The sequence below is a fragment of the Aphelocoma coerulescens genome, chromosome 1 (assembly GCF_041296385.1).
Source record: "Aphelocoma coerulescens isolate FSJ_1873_10779 chromosome 1, UR_Acoe_1.0, whole genome shotgun sequence".
Classification (NCBI taxonomy): domain Eukaryota; kingdom Metazoa; phylum Chordata; class Aves; order Passeriformes; family Corvidae; genus Aphelocoma; species Aphelocoma coerulescens.
Window position 1 is genome coordinate 117,089,068 of NC_091013.1, and position 21,276 is coordinate 117,110,343.

At 41.2% G+C, this 21,276-nt stretch overlaps 1 long non-coding RNA gene across 2 annotated transcripts in view; it reads right to left on the bottom strand.

The window, feature by feature from the left end:
* Positions 1-14,305: 14,305 nt before the first annotated feature.
* LOC138116552 (uncharacterized) overlaps positions 14,306-21,276 on the bottom strand; it is an 81,933-nt gene continuing 74,962 nt past the window's right edge. For both annotated transcript variants that reach the window (XR_011154198.1, XR_011154200.1), the window contains 2 exons: positions 19,268-19,377; positions 14,306-18,636 (listed from right to left, as the gene is read on the bottom strand). This is a non-coding gene — a long non-coding RNA (uncharacterized lncRNA). The remainder of the gene's footprint in view (positions 18,637-19,267; positions 19,378-21,276) is intronic.

Genomic DNA, 21,276 nt, shown 5'->3' on the forward strand with positions numbered 1-21,276 from the left:
ACTTGAGGTCATTTGAGGCCTTTTTGGGGTTACTTGAGGTCATTGGGGTTACTTGAGGTCATTGGAGAAAATTTTAACTTCTCCAGGGGTTACTTCAGGTCATTTGAGGCCCTTTTTGGGGTTACTTGAGGTCATTTGAGGCCTTTTTGGGGTTACTTGAGGTCATTGGGGTTACTTGAGGTCATTGTAGAAACTTTTAATTATTCCAGGGGTTACTTGAGGTCATTTGAGGCCTTTTTGGGGTTACTTGAGGTCACAGGGGTTATTTGAGGTCATTTGAGGCCTTTTTGGGGTTACTTGAGGTCACAGGGGTTACTTGAGGTCATTGGAGAAATTTTTAACTGCTCCAAAGGTTACTTGAGGTCATTTGAGACCCCTTTTGGGTTTACTTGAGGTCATTGGGGTTACTTGAGGTCATTGGAGAAAATTTTAATTGCTCCAGGGGTTACTTCAGGTCATTTGAGGCCCCTTTTTGGGGTTATTTGAGGTCATTTGAGGCCTTTTTGGGGTTACTTGAGGTCATTGGGGTTACTTGAGGTCATTGGAGAAAATTTTAACTGCTCCAGGGGTTACTTGAGGTCATTTGAGACCCCTTTTGGGGTTACTTGAGGTCATTTGAGGCCTTTTTGGGGTTACTTGAGGTCACAGGGGTTACTTGAGGTCATTTGAGGCCTTTTTGGGGTTACTTGAGGTCACAGGGGTTACTTGAGGTCATTGGAGAAAATTTTAACTGCTCCAAAGGTTACTTGAGGTCATTTGAGGCCCCTTTTGGGGTTACTTGAGGTCATTGGGGTTACTTGTGGTCATTTGAGAAAATTTTAACTGCTACAGGGGTTACTTGAGGTCATTTGAGGCCCCTTTTGGGGTTACTTGAGGTCATTTCAGGCCTTTTGGGGGTTACTTGAGGTCATTGGGGTTACTTGAGGTCATTTGAGGCCTTTTTGGGGTTACTTGAGGTCATTGGAGAAAATTTTAACTGCTCCAGGGGTTACTTGAGGTCATTTAAGACCCCTTTTGGGGTTACTTGAGGTCATTTGAGGCCTTTTTGGGGTTACTTGAGGTCATTGGGGTTACTTGAGGTCACTTGAGGCCTTTTTGGGGTTACTTGAGGTCATTGGGGTTACTTGAGGTCATTGGAGAAACTTTTAATTATTCCAGGGGTTACTTGAGGTCATTTGAGGCCTTTTTGGGGTTACTTGAGGTCATTGGGGTTACTTGAGGTCATTGGAGAAAATTTTAACTGCTCCAGGGGTTACTTCAGGTCATTTGAGGCCCCTTTTTGGGGTTACTTGAGGTCATTTGAGGCCTTTTTGGGGTTACTTGAGGTCACCGGGGTTATTTGAGGTCATTTGAGGCCTTTTTGGGGTTACTTGAGGTCACAGGGGTTACTTGAGGTCATTGGAGAAATTTTTAACTGCTCCAAAGGTTACTTGAGGTCATTTGAGGCCCCTTTTGGGGTTACTTGAGGTCACAGGGGTTACTTGAGGTCATTGGAGAAATTTTTAACTGCTCCAAAGGTTACTTGAGGTCATTTGAGACCCCTTTTGGGGTTACTTGAGGTCATTGGGGTTACTTGAGGTCATTGGAGAAATTTTTAATTGCTACAGGGGTTACTTGAGGTCATTTGAGGCCCCTTTTGGGTTTACTTGAGGTCATTTCAGGCCTTTTTGGGTTTACTTGAGGTCATTTCAGGCCTTTTTGGGGTTACTTGAGGTCATTGGGGTTACTTGAGGTCGTTTGAGGCCTTTTTGGGGTTACTTGAGGTCACTGGGGTTACTTGAGGTCGTTTGAGGCCTTTTTGGGGTTACTTGAGGTCACCGGGGTTATTTGAGGTCATTTGAGGCCTTTTTGGGGTTACTTGAGGTCATTGGGGTTACTTGAGGTCATTTGAGGCCTTTTTGGGGTTACTTGAGGTCACTGGGGTTACTTGAGGTCATTGGAGAAAATTTTAACTGCTCCAGGGGTTACTTGAGGTCATTTGAGGACCTTTTTGGGGTTACTTGAGGTCATTTCAGGCCTTTTTGGGGTTACTTGAGGTCATTGGGGTTACTTGAGGTCATTTGAGGCCTTTTTGGGGTTACTTGAGGTCATTGGGGTTACTTGAGGTCATTTGAGGCCTTTTTGGGGTTACTTGAGGTCATTGGGGTTACTTGAGGTCATTGGAGAAAATTTTAACTGCTCCAGGGGTTACTTGAGGTCATTTAAGACCCCTTTTGGGGTTACTTGAGGTCATTTGAGGCCTTTTTGGGGTTACTTGAGGTCATTGGGGTTACTTGAGGTCACTTGAGGCCTTTTTGGGGTTACTTGAGGTCATTGGGGTTACTTGAGGTCATTGGAGAAACTTTTAATTATTCCAGGGGTTACTTGAGGTCATTTGAGGCCTTTTTGGGGTTACTTGAGGTCATTGGGGTTACTTGAGGTCATTGGAGAAAATTTTAACTGCTCCAGGGGTTATTTGAGGTCATTTGAGGCCCCTTTTTGGGGTTACTTGAGGTCATTTGAGGCCTTTTTGGGGTTACTTGAGGTCACCGGGGTTATTTGAGGTCATTTGAGGCCTTTTTGGGGTTACTTCAGGTCATTGGGGTTACTTGAGGTCATTGTAGAAACTTTTAATTATTCCAGGGGTTACTTGAGGTCATTTGAGGCCTTTTTGGGGTTACTTGAGGTCATTGGGGTTACTTGAGGTCATTGGAGAAAATTTTAACTGCTCCAGGGGTTATTTGAGGTCATTTGAGGCCCCTTTTTGGGGTTACTTGAGGTCATTTGAGGCCTTTTTGGGGTTACTTGAGGTCACCGGGGTTATTTGAGGTCATTTGAGGCCTTTTTGGGGTTACTTGAGGTCACAGGGGTTACTTGAGGTCATTGGAGAAAATTTTAACTGCTCCAAAGGTTACTTGAGGTCATTTGAGGCCCCTTTTGGGGTTACTTGAGGTCATTGGGGTTACTTGAGGTCATTGGGGTTACTTGAGGTCATTTGAGAAATTTTTAACTGCTACAGGGGTTACTTGAGGTCATTTGAGGCCCCTTTTGGGGTTACTTGAGGTCATTTCAGGCCTTTTTGGGGTTACTTGAGGTCATTGGGGTTACTTGAGGTCATTTGAGGCCTTTTTGGGGTTACTTGAGGTCATTGGAGAAAATTTTAACTGCTCCAGGGGTTACTTGAGGTCATTTAAGACCCCTTTTGGGGTTACTTGAGGTCATTTGAGGCCTTTTTGGGGTTACTTGAGGTCATTGGGGTTACTTGAGGTCATTGGAGAAAATTTTAACTTCTCCAGGGGTTACTTCAGGTCATTTGAGGCCCTTTTTGGGGTTACTTGAGGTCATTTGAGGCCTTTTTGGGGTTACTTGAGGTCATTGGGGTTACTTGAGGTCATTGTAGAAACTTTTAATTATTCCAGGGGTTACTTGAGGTCATTTGAGGCCTTTTTGGGGTTACTTGAGGTCACAGGGGTTATTTGAGGTCATTTGAGGCCTTTTTGGGGTTACTTGAGGTCACAGGGGTTACTTGAGGTCATTGGAGAAATTTTTAACTGCTCCAAAGGTTACTTGAGGTCATTTGAGGCCCCTTTTGGGGTTACTTGAGGTCACCGGGGTTACTTGAGGTCATTGGAGAAATTTTTAACTGCTCCAAAGGTTACTTGAGGTCATTTGAGACCCCTTTTGGGGTTACTTGAGGTCATTGGGGTTACTTGAGGTCATTGGAGAAATTTTTAATTGCTCCAGGGGTTACTTCAGGTCATTTGAGGCCCCTTTTTGGGGTTACTTGAGGTCATTTGAGGCCTTTTTGGGGTTACTTGAGGTCACCGGGGTTATTTGAGGTCATTTGAGGCCTTTTTGGGGTTACTTGAGGTCATTGGAGAAATTTTTAATTGCTCCAGGGGTTACTTCAGGTCATTTGGGGCCCCTTTTTTTCGTGTTACTTGAGGTCATTTAGGGTTACTTGCAGACACACTGCCATGAATTGCATGTGAACTAAGAGACAGTATTTTTTTATTAAAATGCTTTTCTCAGATTAGGCAATGAACATCAAGTACAAGAAAATAATTATCCTCCTTTTACACAGGGGCAGCTGAGGCATTGGCTTCCCAAGTTTCAGGCAATTTTGTTCACCGCAGCTTTAAAAAAACAGCACAGAATGCTGATCAAATAACTTACTACCTTCTGCTTTTGTTTAAAAAAAATTAAACCAAGGTAGCCCAAAGTGAAATCACTCTGCAAACCCAGGAGCACCTGAACTTACAGCACCACATGTGGGGCAGTAGAGAGAGATCCCCCTACTTGCAGCAAGCCCCAGGCTCATAATGAATGAATGTCCAAATACTGAATGGTGTGTAAATGCCTAAATTAGAAATGTCCATAAATCAATAACCTGTGCTTGAAATGGAAGTGCTGTCCCTGCTTGTGCTCGTGTCAGAGGAGGGCTGAGGCTGTCACCAAGTCATTGGTAAAACCATCAGCGCTTCAAGCAAGGATCTTGGTGTCACATTGCACAGCTCCAGATGATCGTGGTGATAAACAAAACAGCTTCAGAATAATCCTGCAGAGTTACCAGGATAAAATTCAAATAAATCATCAGGCATTCCAATTTACCAGCCCTGGAGCATTTTTCAGGGCAGTGCTCAAAACACTCCCTTTCCACCCCCACCATTTTCCCTTTACAACCTGTTAAAATAACACTGTCTACAATTACAGGGTCATTTGTTATGCATGATATAATAGACTGCAAATATAAAAAGGCATTATCATCACTTTTGTCCTTTGTTCTTCCAGGCCAGAATATTGCATAGTTCTTTACTTTGACATTTATTGCTTTTAGATTGGTAATAGAATGGTTTGTGTTGCTCATTATCTTGAATGATGATAATATTAGAGTTTGGGGAGCCTGCGTTCCCTGTTAAGTAAAGTAAAGGCTTCATATAATTTACCAAAGGTTATTACTGGACAATTACCCACAATACAGTTCAAGTCTAATAATGTTAGCCACATTCACTCTTAAATACCACATCTGGAGTGTGGTTCCTAGGAAGCTGCAGAGGGTGATTTAAGGCTTTTATGTGCCTGGAAGGAGGAGGGGAGTTTAGATGCGCATATGCATGGCTTTATTTGTGTTTTTGGTGTTCACTAATTGATATGTGGGTTTGGTGGCTATTAAAGGGTGTCCTTAGGGAAAGGAACTAATTAGAAGACACACCTAGTTGAGACACTGAGACGAAAATGGAAGGGGAAGAGGAATAAGATATAACCAGAGTTTTCCCCCTTACTATTGGGAATAACAGAGTAATTTCATAATTAAATTCCTAAAAATTATATCAGGTTTCAGCCTAAGACTTTACTTAAGTTCTTATACAACAGCCTAATGTATTAAATTCATTGGTCAGCAAGGCCTGAAATTCAGAGCCTGATTTTATCCTTCCATCCCTTTTATCACTGACCATGCTCAGCATCTCCTGGCCAGCTCGGAGCCCCATTCTGGACACGCTTCCCAACCTGCAGCCAGGGAGGGGCTCCATTCCTGGGGAGAGTGACTGAGGAATTTTCCACCTGGGAAACTTTCTGGGTTGGGGATCCTCGACAATCCCCTCTACTTCTGAGGCTCTCAGATGTTTACACGGGTGTAACACTCTCTATGCAGGCACACACACGTGTATACAAACATTTTTTTTCCCTGTCCCTTTTCTGTTCACTACTCCACTTTGCCTGCAGCCATTTATGTTCAATTTATGTTTTTCACTTCATTTCTCTAGCAGCTGCACTTACAATGAAATGTTCCTATTTGGTGCCAAGTAATAGTAGCTGGAGTTATTTGCCCTATGAATCTCAGTAGATTAGTTTTTGTAATTTACATACATATCCAATTGCTACCAATTTTCACTGACAGTTTTCTCTTTGGACTTTGTTTCACTTCTATTTTTGAGCGGTAACAGTTTCAGATGTACATCTCTCTGCAAACTTTATGATATGCCCTGCATTATTATAATTATCTAGTAATGCCAAAGTGAGAGAAAACCTTTAACTCTAAATGTTAAAACAGTCTGCAGAAAACAAAGTTAATGTTTCATGAAATAAATGTCATAATACGAAAAACTTACTTTAATGGAAATTTGCTCACAGCTTCAGATGTTTCTTTGCTGGCTGACATCAGTTACTATTCTTCACATGAATCACAAAACCCAGAGTGATTAGGTCAGCTGGTTCCTCGGTAGGGCAATAAATAACTGTAAAACTCCCCAGATTTGCAGTTGTGGTGATGTGCCATGAGCATGAGCCCGTGGATGTGAGAGCAGCCAGCTGACACACCTGCAGTTTGCTCTCAAGAGGGAGCACATTGATGGCTGGGATTCCTGATGCTGCTGGAGCCAGATAAGCCTGAAACCAGGATAATGCTCTTCCTTGCTGTGCTAGAAACGCTGGAGCAGATGTTCTGGGGAAGCAAAGAGAAGCACACAATTGCTGTCATTACATCACTCGATATTGTAGTGGGTGGGCAGGAGGTGCACACCTGCAGGTTTGCTCAGCGTGGGGCCCAATGCAGGTCTCTCTCAGGGCAAGGGGAGGCTTTCCAGGAGCTGCTGTGGGATTTCAGTGAGCACAGAAGCTGCACAGACCTGTTCAGAAGCAGTTCACCCCCTGTACACAGCAAGCCTGGGCCCCACCTCCCATCTTGTGCACAGCAATTGGATGTGATGCCCAAAGATTTCAGCTTTTACACATTTTTCATAGATTTGTGGACTACTGAGATGTGGTTATACAGCCTCTGGTATCTTTCCTACCCTTTCTCTTAGATTTTTAAGTGATAAACTAACCTTCTAACACATTCCCAAAATAGTTTAGTCTTATTTTCAAGAAGAGGACCTACAAGAAGAACATTTTGTTTCCCAATCAGAATCTGAGGAGACACAACAAGAAATGGGGCAAAGAAGCCCTGGACCAATTCCAATAGGGTAGTACCTGGGGGAAAAATTACCTAACCAACTGCTCTTCTAACTGAACAATGTTTGTTAGATATGATAACTTGCTAAACCTATAAAAATTTTAGAAATCCACTACCGAGTGTGCCCATAGCCCATAACTGTGGATGCACCTGGGAGCTCCCAATAAAGAACTGCTTTTTTATCTTACCATTTTAACATCATTGCAAGGGTCTTGATCTTTTGATATCAAACAGATGCATAACAAAATCGACACTTTTTTGGTATGGGGCACAGCTTGGTGAGTGCAGCTCATGATGCCCGAGGTGTGGGGACCTGCAAACAGCAATATTTGTTAAAATCTGGAAAGCAGCAGGTGCTGGAGACCTGGAGAAGGCACTGAAAATTGTCCTCAGAGTGTCCCTCCCAGACCTGCAACAACACAGAAGGAAGTCATGAGGATTTTCAACACAGCCCGAACAACATAGAGATACAAATTAAATCAATGTGCTTGCTACTTCCACCTGTTTTCAAGACTTCAACTTAATTTTAAAAAGCACAAAGGCAGCATGTATAATGAGCAGGTCCTGATTTTCAACTTTGCTTGTCCTCTGGGCTAGAAACAGGGAGTGAATTCCTCTGCACAGCAAAGATACAAGGTAGCAGACAGCTTTCCTATATGAGAAAAGAAATTAATTCCTCCAGCTCCATGTATCTTGACAAAAAGAAAAAGAAAAAAGTATGATTTTTTTTCCTGTACTGTCATCTTTCAATAAATGAAAATAAAAAATTCAGAACAATGTGTGATCAAATCTAAGCAATAAAAAAAAAAAAGCAGCTGCATTTTGATGAACAGTGTCTCATTCAGAGGAACAACAGGAATGTTCAGCTGTGGAGTTTTTACAATAAAGCATGTTGTAAAGAGACCCTTTTTTTTCCCAATATTGAGGCAGAATCCTCATAAAGTTGGAGAGACTGCTCAGAATCTTATAACTGGGCTGCACATAGGCTAGAATTCAGCCAGAAGAGAGAGCAGTAGCTCAGCAGCCAAGCTCCAGTCACAGAAAACTCTAAATAAAGCAAGGGCACGGACTATTGATGCTGCCTTCCCTCAGATGGATCCTGGTGATGAATGCATTCCAAATGCCAATAATCTCAACCTTTGTTCAGTATGATACAAGCTTTGCATTGCATTATTGGCAAGCATCCTGCTGCTCTTTGCCACCTCTCTGCCATTGGGTGCCTTCCCACCTGGGCTTGCCAGCACTTCTTTGTTTTTCCTTTCCACTTCTTATTTCCCCAGTGCCCAGGCAAACATGGCAAACTTCCCAAATGAAAGTGACCTTGATGCCTAAGTACATTTTCTTTGTCTTGTGCAGCCCTTTTTAAATTAAAGTTCTACTGATAGGTATATTCCTGCTAGTTTTTATTAGTTCATCTTCACATGGCAACTCCTAAGACACAGGGAAATTCTCTTTAATCTTTGTGCCATTTACACTTCTGCATCCCCATATCAAATCTTTTAAAGGTTTCACCAGCACTGTGCACCTCAGCTGCAGGAAGTTCCTGCTTTAGGTACCAAAGTAGAGTTTTGAATTTACTCTTCTCTCCCCCCAGACACAATTCCTAGTGCCATTCTTGTCCTTAGCACATTAATATAATGCTTTAGAGCAGCAGAGAAATCAGTTCAAATCCTCTTTTTTCCTGGGAGACCTGAACCTACACTCCTGCCAGGACACAGACTGTAACTAACCTGTTACAATACTACTGATTTTAGTGCTGCGTTTTCCAGCTACAAACAGCAGAAAATGCCAGTTTTCTCTGGTTGAATTATGTTCCATTAAAATAATAGCATAACAAATTCAGTCATTCAGGCTTTTCTGACACACAGCATCAGCCATGATACCTGAAACAACACTGTGGGAACCATAGCAAAATACACACCTTTACCACACCGAAAAGATCACCACAGCAGCTTCAATTTGCTATGGAATAAATATATTTATATTTAATACACATCCCTCTCTTGCCTACAAACCCTGCAGGAACACGGCTGCAAAGAAGCACCTGCTCTGCTGACTACAGGAGCTCAGTTTTCACGTGGGAAGGAGCTTGACAGATAGGCTTGGAATTTAAGCACCACATTTTTGCCTCTCATGGTTGGTTTAAAATTGCATTAAAGCAACGATGGGTTATTGATCACTATCAAAATAAAACATCTAGGTACTCACATATAAGGAATTGACTAAGCAGAGGTGTGAGCAGAAAATTATAGTGCTCACATATGGAGGAGTGATATTCTAATGTATCCTGGCATAACAGGGCTTGAACAGGAGCCTTACAACTGGAAGAAGTTTGACTTCCCAAGGGAAGTGGTTGGAAGTCTGGTTTAAAAGGAAAATATTTTCATTTCCTCAAAAAAAGTCTCTCCTGGGAGATTTTTTTGAACCTTAAGGAAACAAAAAGCACATTTACCACCTGGGGAATTTTACTGTAATAGGTCTGAATCAAGCTTTTAAAAGTTTATTTATTTTTAAATTTTGTTTTGACAAATAAAACACAATTAACAATTGTTTTCTAGTCTTATTTGTACAGAAACAATAACATGTAAACCAAATAAATTTTTTGTGTATGTGTTTTGCTAGTATCCATTCATCTTTACCTACTCAGGAAGCTAAACAAGAGTTATCAGTCAGGGAAATGAACCAGGCAGAGACACTGAGGTCCTCCCCTGAGCAGACAGAGCCTCTCAGGGCTGCTGTGATGCCAGCAGGGCTGTGCACATCACCTGGCACAGAAGCTGTCTGGAAGAGCCTCCTGCATGACTGCCTCTGGGTTTTGGCTTGGGCTGCCACCATTGCCACCAGGAAGAAACTGGCTTTTCTGTGCCTATTGTGTCACCCTAAATTACAGCCTAATTGCTTTGCCCAAAGAAGTTCAGATGAGTCAGTCCCTACTGCTCATTTCCTGTCACTACCAATGTGGGAAGATGTCAGAAAACCAAGGGTAGACTTGCATCTACTATAGATGCCTGAAGTTACATGAAATTTATTCTGCCAGAGACTTATTGACTCAAAAGATCAATGACACTAAGAGAAAAAGCTGATATTTTTATTTGCTGCAAGTACTGGGCTTGGTTTTGATTCTAACTCCATTCTTGTTAATATTCAGGGAACTACAGTCTGTGTGAAAATTAATGGAAAATGAATCACTGCATTATAGCAAGAGAAGTAGGACCACAGATCCGGTTGTCTGGAAATTTGATTTGTGCTGCATACTGAATGCAGTCCAGGGGGCTGCAGTACCTCATGTAAAGGATAAAAGTGAATGTTTTATAAACCTTTTTATGCTTAAAATAGGCAGTATCATTACAAATGCAGCTCTCACAAATTTTTTCAGTCTAGTGCAAAAACATCCAGAAACCTGGCTTTTAATTCAATGTAAAACAAAGGAACAAAAGACCTGAGCATGAATCATGTTTCTTCAGAACTTTCCCTTCAGTTTTCTGAATTAATTCTAAATTCCATTCAAAATCCTGTTCTTTTACAACCCTGACCTGTGACTTTGGACAGGTAAGTCCAGAAACATTGGCACTGCTTCAGGAAGACATGACTGTGTCTGTAACCACATATTCTTAGTTGTTAGAAAAGGGAAATACACCTGGAGGGACATATAGTTAATAAAAAAATTAGAAAGTAGGGACTAGAAGATGAATAATTCTTCCTCCTTGTGTTTTAGTTGTTCTTCCTGAATCTCTCAGCATTAACTTAATTTCTCCCTCAGCCTTCCACAGTTCTCTGTAAGACACAGAGAAACTCCCCACATTCCTTCCCTGTTTTTGAGACAAGAAGAAGAAAGGCACAGCAGTGGCACATAAACTCCTGTAAATCTTTTGATCTTCACAGCTGAAACATAAAGGGGCACACCTCAGTGAAAGTACTCCTATAGGGTAAATATAACTGAGTTAGATCCCAAAAATAAATCCCAAAGGAACACATAACAAATGTGATGGAACTGATGAGCTTCTAAATTCAGAAAGGAGTGATGTGCTGCCCTGAAGTGGAGGATTTTGTTCTTAGAGGAGAGGAAAACTGCTATCACTACAATTAAAAAATAAGACTAAATTTTAAAAACCCAACCACCAACAAACCAGCCTCCTCTTAACCCATTTTACAGTAAAAACAGATTTTATACCTAAACATCATTACACAAGTAAATTCTTACTTCTGCTCTTCACAGACCCTCTCACTCATGCATGTTTCTGTGTATAGCAGACATGATTTTCACACAATTAGAAGAGAAATAATTGCCACGTGGAAAAGCAAACAGCATTACCACAAAACATTACAGCTTCATTTACTCATGTCTGGCATACAGACATTGCAGCAACTTCCTGGATATTCTCCTTACCAAAAAAAATACTATATGCAGGACCAGAGCTTCTGAAAGCAAATCTGCTGTTCATGTGCAAGGGAAGTTTCTGAAAATGCTTTTTTTTTTACCATGTCACTGTCTTTCTCTTCCACCTTTTCCTTCAGCTGATGACTTGCAAACATGAATCTTTTACCAGAATTTAATTTGTTTCTGACTTTTTAATGCAAAACCAGGTACTATTGTGCTTGAGCTATGGAAACAAATCAAGACCATTTGCTTCATTTAGGCAAGAAAAATTTTATTTCTTGAGTTACTACACTCACATGTAGCAGCCTATGCTTCTAGGTGATCTATCAACCCAGAAATGGCAATCCTGCATCCAGGCTCTCTTTTCCTGTGTCATCCCTTTGATCCCTAACTGAATATGTTATTTGTCATTCTTTGTACTAAATAATGAGTAGCTTAGAGATACATCTGCTGCAAAATAGATAAAAAGCTAAAAGGTGTGGCTAAACTCCCTCCCTGAGAAGCACCTGGCCAGTTTTATACTCTTCACTCCCTCTCTTCAAGAGCAAATTCACTTTTCTTCTTATTTACCAGCTAGGGACCATGACTGGTGGCACAAAACATGCAGGACATGAATTAAACTTCCCAATTTGCAATGACCTTTACATCAAAGGAAAGCCAGAGTGGTTTTCCCAGGAGCTGGAGTGTACTTGCAGTTCCCATTTCAAAGTCACTTTGTCTTCTTTGAAGAGAAAGTCCATTAAGTCCAGGAGTAATGCACATTTTCATATTGCTTTGGGATTTGCTGCTCATGGTGGTACACAGTGCAGTGCTCATGGTTCAGATCAGGACTCACTTGAACAGTGCAAATTTAATATGCAATCCCAAATTGTTCCATGTTCACATTCTCTTCTGTGCACACCTGAAATTTAAATTACCTGTATAATTCTTCCCAGACAGGTTTTAATTATTTACTGCTTTAAATTATTCATATTTAGCAGAGTGCCTGTGTAACACCCACTGATTTTTTTAATAAAGTAATTTTACAAATACTATGGGTCTGTAAAGCTAGAAAAGGCCTCCTACATTCCCAAATCCAATATTCCACTGATATTAGTGAACATTCATTCACATACTTCTATGACAAAATTTTCTTTGGAGGATTAAAATTCTACTTTGTCTTGTAGGGCTGAAAGAGAGCCATGCCCATGAGCACCTCAGATGCAGTTAGCTAGCCAGAACCTCATTGCCTCAATAATCTGGTGTTTTAGGATACTCTGGGAGGCTGACAGAGCCGAGCCATCTGCTTCCTACCCACTGAAGCTTCTCCAGGGGCAGCTGTAAGGGACTGTCCTCCAGGCACACCTCCTGTGCTGACCTCTCTCAAGATGCTCTTTCACTGGTTTGAAACTACCTGGTAGCTTCCATACTATTTCACAGACCATGTAAAATAGGGTTCAAAGCATTATCTAGGCAAAAAAAGAGATGAAATTAATCTCTTTTTCAACTCTATGCTGAAATTGAAGTTCCTGCAAGCCATATGGCTGCTCCTCTCCTGCTCCAGGGATCATTAAAACAGGGTGCCAGAAGAAGTGGATCAGCAGGCATCGACTGTCTGGAAGGAAAACAGGAGGCAACATCTCTGGGAAGGTTTAACTCAAGCACTGCTTCCTACTGTGACAGAATCCAATTTGTTCTGAGGACAGAGATGTATCCTCACAGTACTTCCACACAGTCCCTATCACCTTCATTCTCCATGCAGAAGGCTGAAGATTTTTCTAAGATATTTAGGTGGTTAGATTTTTGTTGTTTGCTTTCAGATTTCTCTCTTTGGATCAAAATTGTTTGCATGCCTTCTATTTACCCTAACCAGGACAGACAGCAAGTTGAAAGCCCCTCCACATCCCTCCTCCTCATCAATCCAATAGCCCAGTGGCTGGATCACTCTCCTGAAATCAGAAACAGAGCTCTCTCAAATTCCCTCTAAGATCCCAGATGAGCTCAATAGCCACTCCTACTTTTCCCACTTAACTCCAGTCAGTGCTTGGAACCTCAACCTGCATTCCCCTCCCTGTTGTCACAGATCCAAGTCTCCTGAGCAACAAAAAAGCCAACTGCATGCTAAATAAACAAAGTAATTAAAACAAGCTAAATGAAACAGGAAGGTGTTAATGCCCTTTGTCCCGGACAGTCTGGAATGAGGCGCCTGATTTCTTCAGGTGAGTGACTTATTTAAAATCCAGGCAAGTTTTTTACCTTGACTGAAAGGGGAATGAATTACTGTTGATATGTCAATGCAGTTAACACCAAGGTCCAGGGGTGGAGTGTGTGTATATGTTTGTACCCAGTAACAACTTTAAAATTTCAGTATTTTGGGGGGATAGATGTTGTTAAATGGGTGTTGGATTGATTCCAGCTTTTCACAGCCACTGAGATAGGGAAAGCAAACAAGAGACTAGAAATCAAATTTTTGCAGTGATGCTTCAGCAATCATTTATTGTGCCAGGAATAGCAAAAAGAATAGGAAGTTGTTTTATATTAATTTTATATTATTTAATATCATATCAATACCCAAGCTCAGCTGTCCGGTCTCAGAGAAATGGGATCCTGCGTTGGATCTACTTTACAGAAGTCAAAACTGTCAGGACAGACAACCCCAAAGTGAATTCTGTATAATTCTGCTAAAGCAAAGGCTCCTCTGGCTGAGTTGTCTCATGACTCTGGGTCTCCCAAAGATGCAAGATAGCACAACAGGCTATAGTCAATGCACAAATATCAACCACCTAAACCAGCATCCAACTCCTAGAGAAAGTGCAGGAACCCATGCCTTGTGATCAACAAATCAATCTGATTACACAGAAGGGTCTTATTGTCTAAAATACACTCCACTCACACATTTCACAACTTTGACATCATACCCTACTTATACACTTTGCTTACTTATACATTCTACCTACTTATACATCTTGCACCTTTTACATAGTATGCTACTTATATATTTCACTTACTTATACATCTTGTAACTTCCACATATCACACTACTTACACATCTTACTTATACATAATACACTAATGCATTTTATTTGTTTATACATACTTATACATGTTACTCTACTTATACATCCTACAACCTTTACATGATACAGTACATATACATTTTGCAACTGCTGTATCTGAAATCTCACAGTGCTTGATTGGTTTCTCTATTCTGTCCATGAGCTCTGCACACACTTTTCTGATGATATGATTGGTTTTAATGCAGTGCAGCACAGTCTCTTTTATCTATTCCTTGCTGTCTTGGTATTTAGTTTTTCAGCTTCTTCTTTCCCAATTTAGCACAGTTTACCTCTCAGTCCTTGATGAATTCCTGAGGGCTCTAACAGGTGGGGCTCCTGATCCAGGCAAGCAGCACCAAGATGATGACAGCAACAAAACCCATCCAGTGATCAGCAGCCAAGTTAGTCCAGGAAATCCAAACAACAAGCCAGCAATGACCAGGGAGCAGATATAAACCCACCCTGGTCTCCCCTTGAGTCTTCAGACTGGAGCTGAAGCCCTTCCTGGGGCTGATGTGCTGCAGCTGAAGGTGGAAAGGCCAGGTGAAGCCAATAAAGGTAATTCCAGCCTGGTCCCACTCTGAGTGCTCTGGTAAAAATAACTAAAGATTGTTTGGCTAGGACACACTATCAAGATTTAAATACTTTTCAACAAGAAAGTTATCAGGGAATTACAGCAACATAAGTTTTAAAATTTCAACCACATCCAGATCACCTACTCAAACAGAGGTACAACTGTGTGAAATTACCTCACTTCCTTCCCTTGCTCATCCTCTGGTCCAAGGAAGCAACCAGTTTCCAGCCCAGCAAAACGTCATAAATTCTTGCCTCAGGCAACTACATTTCTTCAGGAAGCTTCCCAGGTTTTTTGCTTGTTTTTTCTGTTTTGCCTCCTTGTTTGGTTTGCTTTGCTTTTTTGTTTGTTTGGGGTTTTTTGTGGGTTTTTTTTGGGGGGGAGGGGGTGAGTGAGGAAGAAGCAATTCTAAAAACCAAGCTGTCATTTATAAAAGCGTCTCTATTCCTTTCAGCATTTCCTGTGCAGTATTTGTCCCTATAATGACGGACGTATAAGAGATGTTCTTGGCGCAGCATTTGGCCCTTTGCAAACACCCCTTCCCAGGATCCTTCATTTTGCTGCCAATGGCAGAGACTGAAGTCTGAAATCTGGACTCAGTCAGGACTTGGCAGCCTCCAGGTGGAAACACAACCCACTGCCTGCCAAGCCAACGCCCTGACAGATTATGCTGTTACCCTTTCTCTCTGCTGGTGTGCACCAGCAGCCCAAATGAATGAATTGCCTTTGTTCCTCATAAAAGAAGGCAGTACAAATGGTTCAAGCTGTTATAATGATCTTATGCTGCTTCAGACTCCTGTAGGGGCTTGGTTTGTGTTCAGCTTTTGTGCTCCTGTCGTCTTCCTGGATAAGATTGTGGGTATTTGTGCCCAACACTTTTTAATAAAACAAAGACTGGAAGAGAAGCAATTATTCAAAGGCTTTATACTGGTTTTGCCATCAGGCTTTTGTGGCATTTTAAATTTTTTTTTTGTCTTTACCCCATATTTAAATCCAGTTAGATGTTATTGCAGGTTATTTGGTAAGTTCTTTGGCAAAGTGCTTGGGTGAAATCAGTTTATATTTGCTAAACAAGGTCAACAATGCCTGTCACCAGGATGAGTTATGGGAGTTTCTTGACTTGCTGGGAGATGCCCCAAAAAATAATCTATTTCCGAGCTGTTTGAGTTTGGTTTTTAATGTGACTGATGTGTTAATGAGTTTCTAATTCAGTACCGGCAGTACTGCTTTTAGGAAGATGAGATGGCTTGAGGAAGGTTGATTTTAAGCCATCAGAATTAATTAAATATTCCTCCTTCTCTCTTCTCCTGCCTGCTTCTCCTTTCCAGTGATACCCAGCTAAGGAAGATGTCCTGTATGGAAGTTTGACTATAAAACTCAGGACTAAAGGGTAAATCAGGCTGAAAGCAACTTCAGAATTTCTCTGTGAACCTGAGAAACAGGAAATAAATACTCCATTACAGCCACTAGACCACCTGCCGCTTTGTATGCATGCTGCTAATCCAGTGAAATTAGATTAAAATATTTTCCAAGAAGTTCACTGTGAGGGACTTCATCAGTTACAGCTCTTGTAAGTGAACTGCAGCATTTTTAACACCTAACTACAGGTCTTCAAGTGCTCCAGTCTGATCCAGTAACAAACCACAAACAGGAAAGTGCCAGCTATGACCACTGGGAAGAAGTTTGTAAGAACTTCAATAAACACGAGAGAAACAGACATGAGGAACAGCAGCCAGCAGATGAATGCATGGTTTCAAGCAATGTTCAATTTGTCCAAGGCCTGTGAAACCTTGTTCAGTACCAGCCAAAGACAAAGTAGTTTCCCTCTGAAAGACAGACTGGGCACTAGGCAGCCTCACACAAAAGCCGTGGCACCAGTCCCTTTGCAGCACAGCTGGGAGGTGTGGATAGCATTCAGCCCTCCAAGTCTCCCAGCAAAAGGCGTGGCAATATCTTCACAGAAAGGACTTATGTTCTGTGCCACTCAGGGGATGTTTTTCAGTGACAATCAAAAGAAAATCTGTACCACAGCCAAATAGCTACCTTCTTTCATCCTGGCAGCTCTCCCTCTTATCTACAGGCCCGTGTCATTGTTAGGCTCATTTTCTCTGTGTGCAGCAGAAATCTCATCTGTTGTACCCAGAGAACTGCAAGTTCTCTTTTGCCCTTGGCAGCCAAGAAACCAAACCTCCCCTGTGGCTCCTTTTCTTCTTCTCCCATTCCCAGGCAGCTACAGCATTCAGAGATCTATCCAGGATGGATGAGTGGCTCTCTTGGTGTAGATTTTACTTCTGTATTATTTTCCTTCCTTCGGGAACACGAGCTTAAGAGTGTTTACTGGAGACAAAACTATTATCAAGTCCAAACTGTCTCCCTTTATTTCTGACCATTTACTCCTGGGCTGTATTTTTAGCTCATTTTGTTCTCCTCAAGTCAAACTGTTGTTCTCATTTATAATTCCTGTAACCAGGCTCTCTTTTTTCCCAGCTGACTGCTCGCACACATTGCCATTGCTCTGGACCTGTCATTCACTAAATTATTTTCCAGGACATCCAAAAGCATAAATGGCCACAGACTCTCAAGTACCCATTGCTGTGCATAAACCCCAAACTGCTGACTTTCAAACACCTCAATTGGAATCAGCAGAGAAATCCAACATCTTTAAGCATCCACTAGCTCATCAAGGACAACTGCATCAAGCATCTCACAAATAACTGGGGAATTGGAACCCCTTGCATGTAGCAGAGTTTAATTCAGCTCCACACAAGTCAACATTCTAGGCAGAAGGGCAAAGCAGAATAATTTGAAATATTTAGTATCATAGCACTGGCACAAGCACATTGATTTTCTCTGCATTCTTACCTTTATCAGTGTTTCATATAGCAAATTTTGCACCATTTTCTGCTTGTTCTGATGCTTTCTACCTTAAGTAGCATCACTGGGTCCAAGAGGACCCCTCACAGCTGGTAAACCACATGTATTACACTTCAAACACAAGCAAAGGGACAGGATCCTTCTCCATAACTTCTTCCTATGTCACGTCATTTGAATTTCACACTCTAATTGTAGATATTATTGTCTTAATTTTCTACTTGTCAGGCCCAGAGATCTCATGACCTGATCTTGAGAGAAATGAAAGAGTTTGCAAGGCTAAAGTAAAACATAGTTTCCTTCAGAAGATACACTCAGAACTCACGTTAACGTATGTTTAACATAAAGGTTTTAAGTGCCATAGAAATGAAGGCACGGAACAAGCACCACACTTAGTGCTTTGATCTTAATGAATTTAGTTTTCATGTCTTAAATTAACCATAAGTGTTGATGAGAGCAAAATGATCATTTTGGAGCACAGTAAATAAAATGCAATTAAAAACACCAGCGTAGCAACCCACCTGGGAGTTGTATTTGTGTAAGAATGTGGTTCAGTAGCAGATTGGGGACTTATGTCTCAGAAACATTAGTGTAACATCTGCAAAGTAACCTGGCAAATTTCTTCAATTATGGCATGAGCTTCATCAAACTGCAAAAATCTCAGAGATTTCTGATTCAGCAGCTTCTTCTTAATGGCAATATAATACAACCTTGTCCACCAAACAAAACAAATTTCCTCCTGGTAGATCTGCTTGTGGAGGAAAAGCTTTCCAGTATTCTTCACCAATACATTATTTAAGTCCAAGCTTCCTCATGCACTGGTCACTGCAGAGCACTCAGAGAATTCCTATAAAAATGGAGGGAAGCTCTGTTGGTGTATAACACTGTCTCACCTCTCCAGCAATAACAGTTTTCACATATGTACCACACAGTAAAAGAATATTAAATAGACCCTGTTGTGCCTGATAACAAATGAGGTTGTAAGCTAAACATATGGCCTGGAAGATTCAGAAATTTCTGTCTCTAAAAGTAGAATTAATGGAGTTTGCAGAGAGTCACTGAAAGAAAGATTCCTTACTGGCTCATTTAGTGTCAAACTATGACCCAGCCCCAAATAAAAACCTTTACAACCTTCACAAGGTCATTTTCCTCATTGAAATAAATGAAATTAGCAGTGTCTTAGGTAGTCCTTTTTAGTCCTTTTCTTCCTCTATTTCTTTTGCCTTGCACTGGACCACAAGTATCATGATATATCAATAAAATATTGTACAGATCCTGAAAAATATATTACTTGTAGAATATATAGATATGCCTAATTAGAAGGTAAATGTGAAAAAAAAAAAGAAACTACATAGCACTGGTAAGGAGGATTTGCCAAAATAAATGTGATCTAGGACAGTGGTAAAGAACAAATTTAAAATAAGTTTGGAATTAAGCAGCCATTAACAGAAAGAGAAATAAAAGTAGGAGCTTCCTACCCGCACAACTCAGATGCTCAGGAAGCACTCTGTGGACAAGCCCTGAGCACCCCAGTACTGCTCTTTGAGAGACTCTGGTGTAGCAGGTGTAGGACTTCTGGACAGGAGACCTGAAGAAGGTGAAAAAAACCAAAATTAAACATAAGCCCATTGTGCAATTATAAAGGGCTTAAAGAGGTTGTTTAGGAGAAAACTGAAAATAAAGAGAACGGGCTTATAACCTGTTGGGTGATAAGACAGCTGTTTACCAGTAAAGCACTGAAAAAGCAAAGGGTTGCCATGAATTAAGATCAATTAGATGAAACACAAGTGAGGAAAAACCTCACAAGATCAGCATCAAGCAATTTCTCACAGTGAGGCGCAGAGAAGTCTGTCAAGAGAAATGCTGCAGACCCCCCCAAGAAACTCTCTTTGAGTTCCACAAAGCCCCTGTGTCCAAAGGGTACAGGATAGAAAACAATCTGATACTGTGGGGGCCTGAGATGGATGATCTCTCACATTTTGCTACGCTCCCAGACTAACAACCACGAGGATTGCAGCTGCAAGTCAGAAATCTGGTGCCTTTGGGGACTGTTTGCAACATAAGGTCACGAGTAGAGACACAACAAACACCTGGCCTAACTTTTACCACGGGTTGTTGAAAGAAAACAGGGGTGTAACAATCATTTCTGTTGACTGGGAGAAATTGAGTTGTCAGGGGAGAGAGAGGATTAATTTCTTGCATCCTCTCCCCAGGCCATTGGTGGTGATGAGAAACTCATCTTGGTGGGTCTTTCACCCACTGTTGGAGATGTCATTGTCCCAGAAAAGGGATAACCAAGCTGAGCAACTGAGTCACACCCAAGAGACTGAAGAGAAAAATTGTTGTATGTGTACTTCAAATAAAAATACAAATTTTTAACTTGGTTAAATCTGGTTTTTAACTTAGAGAGCAGAAGGAATATTAATGGGGAGTATCACAAGGTGTGTATCTCTTTGGGGGCCTTCCATCTCCCCACACAAGGAGACACAGGAAGGGTTATGGTCTTCCCAAATCTAGATAGAGAGGAGCCCAAGGGACAAGTTAAATATCTGCCCTGTTTTCTCCAAGAAAAACACAATTTTCTATACATAAGTAGTATTTTAAATGCACCTCTTTGTCATCATTTGGCACTGTTGAAACCCCAATGCCCTGCATCCAGAGCTTACATTCAAAGACCTTCACCATGCAACAAAATAGATATCATTTGGCTAAACTGCAAAGAATATCAATAAAAAAATAAAATTGCTGAATGCAAAACATCTGATACAAAAGTATCAAAATGTGTTTTCCCCACGAATATTCATTAAATTGCAGAAACACAGAAACAGAGGCACAAGGGAAATCATCAGGTCAGTTAGTTTGTCCTTCTGCTTCAAGGTAAAAATCAACTATTCCAAAAAATAGAACCTGTAAATTAGCCTTCAGTTTAATGTGCAGTTGCCTTTCACTATTTTTCATGTTGTGGTGACAAAAAAAAAAAAAAAAAAAAAAAAAAAAAGAGGACCAGAACTGATGAAATCCACATTTCAAGCCAACAACAAATAAAATACTTTTCTCTCGAGACCGGTATGCAAAATCCTTCAAATTACTGTAATGAAGTGTGAGGGATGTACAGAAAATGAAGAACACCCATCTAATGATCTAATGAAAGAAATGAATGTTGTGAAATGAGTGATTTGTTGGATGCTGTGAGCACGAGCGGCCATGAATCCTTTCCAGAAGCAGTCAGAAAAGCTTACAATGGCTCATAAATCTAAAGCTGGAAGCGGGGGGGGGGGGGGGGGGGAGGGGGAGAAACAGAGGCAGGAATAAAGTAAAGCAGCTGAAAGGAATGTGGACCTCAGTCACATACATTTTAGTTTAGGTGCTCTCTCCTCTGCTGTGTCTCTCTACAGCCATGCCAACCCTGGTACATAGGTGTGGGTTTGTACACATCTCACATCCTGGCACTGGCCCACGGAAAATGTGCACTCAGAAATAGCTTCTC